General features: G+C 41.6%; 1 non-coding gene across 1 annotated transcript; it reads right to left on the reverse strand.

The window, feature by feature from the left end:
- Positions 1-7,381: 7,381 nt before the first annotated feature.
- On the reverse strand, positions 7,382-7,456 carry Trnas-cga. The gene has a single exon. It is a non-coding gene; the product is annotated as a tRNA-Ser (tRNA).
- Between the last annotated feature and the right edge of the window lie 206 nt (positions 7,457-7,662).

Raw genomic sequence — 7,662 nt, forward strand, 5'->3', positions numbered from 1 at the left:
AAATTGAAGAAATTTATGATGAGATAAAAGAAATTATTCAGGTAGTGAAGGGAGACGAAAATTTAATAGTCATGGGTGACTGGAATTAGAGAGTAGGAAAAGGGAGAGAAGGAAACATAGTAGGTGAATATGGATTGCGGGACAGGAATGAAAGAGGAAGCCGCCTGGTAGAATTTTGTGCAGAGCATAACTTAATAATAGCTAATACTTGGTTCAAGAATCATGAAAAAAGGTTGTATACGTGGAAGAACCCTGGACATACTAAAAGGTATCAGATAGATTATATAGTGGTAAGACAGAGATTTAGGAACCAGGTTTTAAATTGTAAGACATTTCCAGGGGCAGATGTGGACTCTGACCACAATCTATTGGTTATGAACTGTAGATTAAAACTGAAGAAACTGCAAAAAGGTGGGAATTTAAAAAGATGGGACCTGGATAAACTAAAAGAACCAGAGGTTGTACAGAGTTTCAGGGAGAGCATAAGGGAACAATTGACAGGAATGGGGGAAAGAAGCACAGTAGAAGAAGAATGGGTAGCTCTGAGGGATGAAGTAGTGAAGGCAGCAGAGGATCAAGTAGGTAAAAAGACGAGGGCAAGTAGAAGTCCTTGGGTAACAGAAGAAATATTGAACTTAATTGACAAAAGGAGAAAATATAAAAATGCAGTAAATGAAGCAGGCAAAAAGGAATACAGACATCTCAAAAATGAGATCGACAGGAAGTGCAAAATGGCTATGCAGGGATGGCTAGAGGACAAATGTAAGGATGTAGAGGCTTATCTCACTAGGGGTAAGATAGATACTGCCTACAGGAAAATTAAAGAGACCTTTGGAGAAAAGAGAACCACTTGTATGAATATCAAGAGCTCAGATGGAAACCCAGTTCTAAGCAAAGCAGGGAAAGCAGAAAGGCGGAAGGAGTATATAGTGGGTCTGTAGAAGGGCGATGTACTTGAGGACAATATTATAGAAATTGAAGAGGATGTAGATGAAGATGAAATGGGAGATACAATACTGCATGAAGAGTCTGACAGAACACTGAAAGACCTGAGTCGAAACAAGGCCCCGGGAGTAGACAACATTCCATTGGAAATACTGACAGCCTTGGGAGAGCCAGTCCAGACAAAACTCTACCATCTGATGAGCAAGATGTATGAGACAGGCGAAATACCCTCAGACTTCAAGAAGAATATAATTCTAATCTCAAAGAAAGCAGGTGTTAACAGATGCGAAAATTACCGAACTATCAGTTTAATAAGCCACAGCTGCAAAGTACTAACGCGAATTCTTTACAGACGAATGGAAAAACTGGTAGAAGCCGACATCGGGGAAGATCAGTTTGGATTCCGTAGAAATGTTGGAACACGTGAGGCAATACTGACCCTACGACTTATCTTAGAAAATAGATTAAGGAAAGGCAAACCTACATTTCCAGCATTTGTAGACTTAGAGAAAGCTTTTGACAATGTTGACTGGAATACTCTCTTTCAAATTCTAAAGGAGGCAGGGGTAAAATACAGGGAGCGAAAGCTATTTACAAGTTGTACAGAAACCAGATGGCAGTTATAAGAGTCGAGGGGCATGAAAGGGAAGCAGTCGTTGGGAAGGGAGTGAGACAGGGTTGTAGCCTCTCCCCGATGTTATTCAATCTGTATATTGAGCAAGCAGTAAAGGAAACAAAAGAAAAATTCGGAGTAGGTATTAAAATCCATGGAGAAGAAATAAAAACTTTAAGGTTCACCGATGACAGTGTAATTCTATCAGAGACAGCAAAGGACTTGGAAGAGCAGTTGAACGGAGTGGACAGTGTCTTGAAAGGAGGATATAAGATGAACATCAACAAAAGCAAAACAAGGATAATGGAATGTAGTCGAATTAATTCGGGTGATGTTGAGGGAATTAGATTAGGAAATGAGACAGTTAAAGTAGTAAAGGAGTTTTGCTATTTGGGGAGCAAAATAACTGATGATAGTGGAAGTAGATAGGACATAAAATGTAGACTGGCAATGGCAAGGAAAGCGTTTCTGAAGAAGAGAAATTTGTTAACATCGAGTATAGATTTAAGTGTCAGGAAGTCGTTTCTGAAAGTATTTGTATGGACTGTAGCCATGTATGGAAGTGAAACATGGACGATAAATAGTTCGGACAAGAAGAGAATAGAAGCTTTCGAAACGTGGTGCTACAGAAGAATGCTGGAGATTAGATGGGTAGATCACATAACTAATGAGAAGGTATTGAATAGAATTGGGGAGAAGAGGAGCTTGTGGCACAACTTGACTAGAAGAAGGGATCGGTTGGTAGGACATGTTCTGAGACATCGAAGGATCACCAATTTAGTATTGGAGGGCAGCGTGGAGAGTAAAAATCGTAGAGCGAGACCAAGAGATGAATACACTAAGCAGATTCAGAAGGATGTAGGTAGCAGTAGTTACTGGGAGATGAAGAAGCTTGCACAGGATAGAGTAGCATGGAGAGCTGCACCAAACCAGTCTCAGGACTGAAGACCACAACAACAACAACAACAACAACAACCTTAACTTAACGTCGAGCTGTAGCTGTCTGAGTGTTCCACCAAAAAATACTCTTGCTTAGTCTCTGCCATGTTGTTGTAAGAAAAGAAACAAAGTGTGACTAAGGCAAAAAAAAAAAAAAATACTTTCCATACAGTCCCTACAAGGAACAGTTACGTCCAATGTCTAGAATACTGCAGAAGAAAAAATAAATTCCTTGAAAACAATGCAAAACAATGACAATAGTTCATTTCTATAATTTCAAAACTAGAGTGTGATCTAGAAATTGACAGGCCAAACATAAAAATGATTCTCTTTTCTTTTCATATACGCTTTATTCGCCCATTTATGGATGTGCAGAGCAGTATAACGGGAGGCAGCAGAAACTGATAAATCAAATTCGGTGTCCCAAAAAATGCGGACTGGTCAGACAACCCACTACTGACAGGAAAATTATGGTTGAACTGTTGAAGTACTCCTAAATATAAACAGAAACTGACACATGCAAGGGTTCTCCCTTCTCAAGCTAATGCAAAATAAATTTTACATACTTCATATCCAAAGTAATAGATTGTCTACCAGAATTTATGTTACCACTCACTGTCATCGTAGCCCAAACTGCAAATGTGACACAGTAGCAGGACATTTAATTTTGAAATTTCCCAGACATAATCTGCACTTATTGGTAAAACATATGATGGATTTGAAAATAGAAATGATACATAATGGATTTCAGAAATAGTGTTTGAAAAATCTCTCAAATTTCTGCTTGGTATACATAGTAAATGTGCCATCATAATTTTTAAGTTAATCATGATTTTCAGTCAACTCTTGTGCAAGGACTGCACCAACCCCATATTCAGAGGCGTCCGTGGCAAGAACAAGATGTTGGCCAGGTCGATAAGTAGCCAGACATGGGGCCTGTTTCAGGATACTCTTCAATTTCTGGAAAGCCGCATCGCATGACGCAGACCAGTGAAAGGGCACGTTTTTATGCAACAGGCGATGCAACGGCTGAGTCACCGAAGCTGCAGACGGTAAAAACCTGTAATAGTATGCGATTTTCCCCAAGAAGGCCTGCAGTTCCTTAACAGATGTATGGCGAGGAAGGGCGTCGATCGCAGCGACAGTTTGCTGAAGCGGACGAATACTATCCCGAGAGAGTTGAAATCCCAAGTACATGATAGATGCGTGAAAAAAATTTTGATTTCTAAAGACTACACTTAAGACCAGCAGTCTGTAAGACATGAAAAAGTGTGCGGAGATTCTGAAGATGTTCTTCAGTGGTGGAGCAAGTGACAACAATGTCGTCCATGTAATTTATACACCCAGGGACAGGGAGCAATAATTGTTCCAAGAATTGCTGAAAGAGAGCAGGGGTGCTGCCAACCACGAATGGCAATCGTTGGTATTGATAGAGGGCGAAAGGCCTATTAAGGACCAGGAACTGCCGGGAAGCAGCGTCGAGAGGAAGTTGATGATAAGCTTCTGACAGGTCAAGTTTAGAACAATACTGGCCTCCAGCAAGTTTAGTGAACAATTCTTCTGGTCGGGGCATAGGGTAAGCGTCGATGAGGCATTGAGCATTTACAGTGGCATTGAAATTGCCACAGAGACGAATATCACCATTGGGCTTAGCAACAACAATGACAGCAGAGGACCACTCCCTGGAAGTGACAGAAAGCAAGACCCCTGAAGCAGTGAGACGATCCAGCTCCCATTTGACCCGATCACAAAGGGCCACAGGAATGGGCCAAGCCTGAAAAAACTTAGACCGAGCAGTGGGTTTGAGCGTGATATGAGTTTCAAAGTCGTTTGCACGGCCTAACCCAGGAGAAAAAAAGGGACGAAAATGTCGTCGACAAGGAATCCTAGTGAGCATAAGGAATAGCATCAGAGACGACATTGACAGAGTCATCTATGGAGAACCCAAAAACGCGAAAGGTATCGAAACCAAAAAAATTCTACGCATTACTATGGTCGACCACAAATAATGGGAACAGCGCGAATGACAGATTTGTAAGATATCTCAGCATTAAATTGTCCCAAGAGAGAAATCTTCTGTTTATTGTACGTTCGTAATTGCCTAGTGACAGGTGATAGGACTGGAGAACCCAACTGAAGATAGTCTGAGAATTGATGATAGTGGCAGCAGAACCAGTATCCACCTGCATGCGAACATCCTGACCAAGGATTTGGACAGTGAGGAATGACTTCCCTGAAAGGGAAGAAGTACCATTGCAGACAACACAGAAGCAGAATCAGCGTCACGTTCATGAACGTCAGGTATGTGGTCGGAATTGCAAACGGATGACACATGACCCTTCTTTTTGCATGTGTAACACACGGCCCAACGTTGGGGACAATCCTCCCATGAATGTTTCGTAAAACACTGCGGACATGAAGGAAGTTGCGGTGGGTTTTGCTTCAGTTTCTTAGAGGTTTGTTTATGGTTAGGCCGAAGCTGGGCTTGGGAGCATACTGCAGCCACATCGGCTGGTGGGGACACGCCGCATGCTTCGTCAACAGCACACAAAGGTTGCACTTCCCCGAGGTCATCCCATCCCTCTATTTGCGCTCCAGCGGCGCAAGAAATTTAAAAAGACTGAGCAATGGATAGGACTTCATCTAGAGTCAGATTTGCCAACTGAAGGGCACATTGCCTAACTTCTTTGTCGGGCACTGATCGGATAATAGCATCCCGTACCATGGAGTTGGCGTAGGATTCTTTGTGAACGTCAGTAACAAATTGACACTTTTGACTGAGGCCATGAAGTTCAGCAGCCCAAGCACGATAGGATTGATTCGGTTGTTTTTGACAATGATAAAAGGCAGCACGAGAATCTACCACATGTGTATGCTTTTGAAAATATACGGACAGAAGTGAGCACATTTCAGCAAAGGACAAAGACGCAGGATCTTTCAAAGGAGCCAACTGCGACAACAACCGATACATTTGAGGTGAAATCCATGAAAGGAACAGAGACTTACATGTTTGGTCGTCCACGACATGAAATGCCAAGAAGTGCTGTCGAAGATGTTTTTCGTAATCAGACCATTCTTCCGCCGTCTATCCATAAGGAGGAAAAGGAGGTAGAGACAACGACGAGAGACGCCCCACATTGGACGCCGCGACGAAATCACGAATTGCAGATGTGATCAGCATTTGCTGTTCAATGAGACCTTGCAATAGTTGCTCTAAAGTAGCCATGGAAACATGTGTGTCAACGATGAAAAAAAGAAAAATTCACTACTTCGTCACCAATTGTTATAACGTCAAGTTGAACAAATATATTTGTAGGACGACACAATACATGTAAGTCGCAGATCAAGTAAACAAAGTAAAACGTGTGTACACTGTAACAGTCAAATCAGCACTGAGTCCAAGTCTAGCGGCCGCTGGCTCGCTGGCCGCTTAGGTGGCGTGGCTGCTGCATGGCTGACAGACAGCGTTGCATGTAGAGGACGCGTGTAACTGCACGGCGGCACTTTGAAAGATCGGCGACTAACAACAGAATTATGCTAGTTATGAGGCAGTCAACTGACGAAATATCACTATGTATTTATGTTGATCTGTTATGTATTTTTACTTACAGTTCTTTCACAGTTAAGAGACAAAGTTAATAAACAGAAATAGGTAAATACACTCTAACCACATACAGACCAACTGAAACTGTTTGCCTCACTGCAATGTGACACGTGGTGCAGATGTCAGACATGGAGAAGTTCTGTGCTCCAAGATCAAGTAATACAACAATTATGATGTCTCACCATTTATTTTAGTAACAGTTTCAGAAATTTGATTATGAAAAAAAGGGGTGCAGCAGAACGGCAGGAAATCAACAGAGTAAAATGATTCTTAGATGAATAAATTATTAATATTAATAGCAAATATGGAGGCAGTAAAGGTACCAACACAATGTACAGTCGTCTGTCTGCTATCATCCTGGCATTTGGACTGATGCACTGCACCTAATGAGAAAGCAAGATAAAATTTAAGTGAAGCATAGAAGCAGTGTGTACTAAGCTCTTATGAGATGAATGTGGACAATCATATCAACATGCTCAAGAGACTGACACCACCATGGACCACACAGCGGGCTACATGTTGTTTGGCACATGGTTTACGTGAAAACTGGCAGCAGCCAATAGAGCCAAAAGGATCTGCACACTGGAATACCTGTACACTAAATTAAAACATCTACAGAATGCTTTCCAGAAAAATGACTACTCAGGGAAAGAAGTAACCTGAATTCTATGACTAAATAATGGAAGGTCGAAGGACAAGCATAAAAAACAACGGTGGAAAAATACAGTTTCTCTGCCTTTTATTAAAAAAGTAATAGATCAGATCGAAAAGATTTTACAGAAACATGACATCAGACTGGTTTTTACACCAACAAAGAAAATACGTCAAGCACTCTGGTCTGTGGATAAACGCCCTCCTCTATTAGCATGTGGCATGTATAAAATTCTGTGTACATGTTTATATTGGAGCAACTAAGAGAAGTGTGGATACATGGATAAAGGAACCCAAAAGTCTTTGAAAATTAGAGAAAATAGTCAAATTGGCTTTAACAGGACATGCTCTTCAGCCAGGAAGTCACAAAGTGAAGTTTTCTGAAACAAAAAATTTTATCTACAACAATGAACTATTATCCACAGTTATGGAGAGAAGCCATTGAAATACATAAACATAGGCAAAATTGTAATAGGAAAGTAGAGACCATGAAACTTAGCAACATTTGGATAGTAACTCTGAAGAATCGCCAAACAGTTTTTGTCTTTGACAAAATGACAATTCCAGAATGAGATTTTCACTCTGCAGCAGAATGTGCATTCTGAAACTGCCTGACAGATTAAAACTGTGTGCTGGACCGAGAATCGAACTCGGGACCTTTGCCTTTCGCGGGCAAGTGCTCTACCAACTGAGCTACCCAAGCACGACTCACGCCCCGTCCTCACTGCTTTACTTCTGCCAGTACCTCGTCTCCTACCTTCCAAACTTTGCAGAAGCTCTCCTGCGAACCTTGCACAACTAGCTTTCCTGAAAGAAAGGGTACTGCGGAGACATGGCTTAGCCACAGCCTGAGGGATGTTTCCAGAATGAGATTTTCACCCTGCAGTGGAGTGTGCGCTGATATGAAACT

The sequence above is a fragment of the Schistocerca piceifrons genome, unplaced genomic scaffold, assembly GCF_021461385.2.
Source record: "Schistocerca piceifrons isolate TAMUIC-IGC-003096 unplaced genomic scaffold, iqSchPice1.1 HiC_scaffold_1887, whole genome shotgun sequence".
NCBI lineage: Eukaryota > Metazoa > Arthropoda > Insecta > Orthoptera > Acrididae > Schistocerca > Schistocerca piceifrons.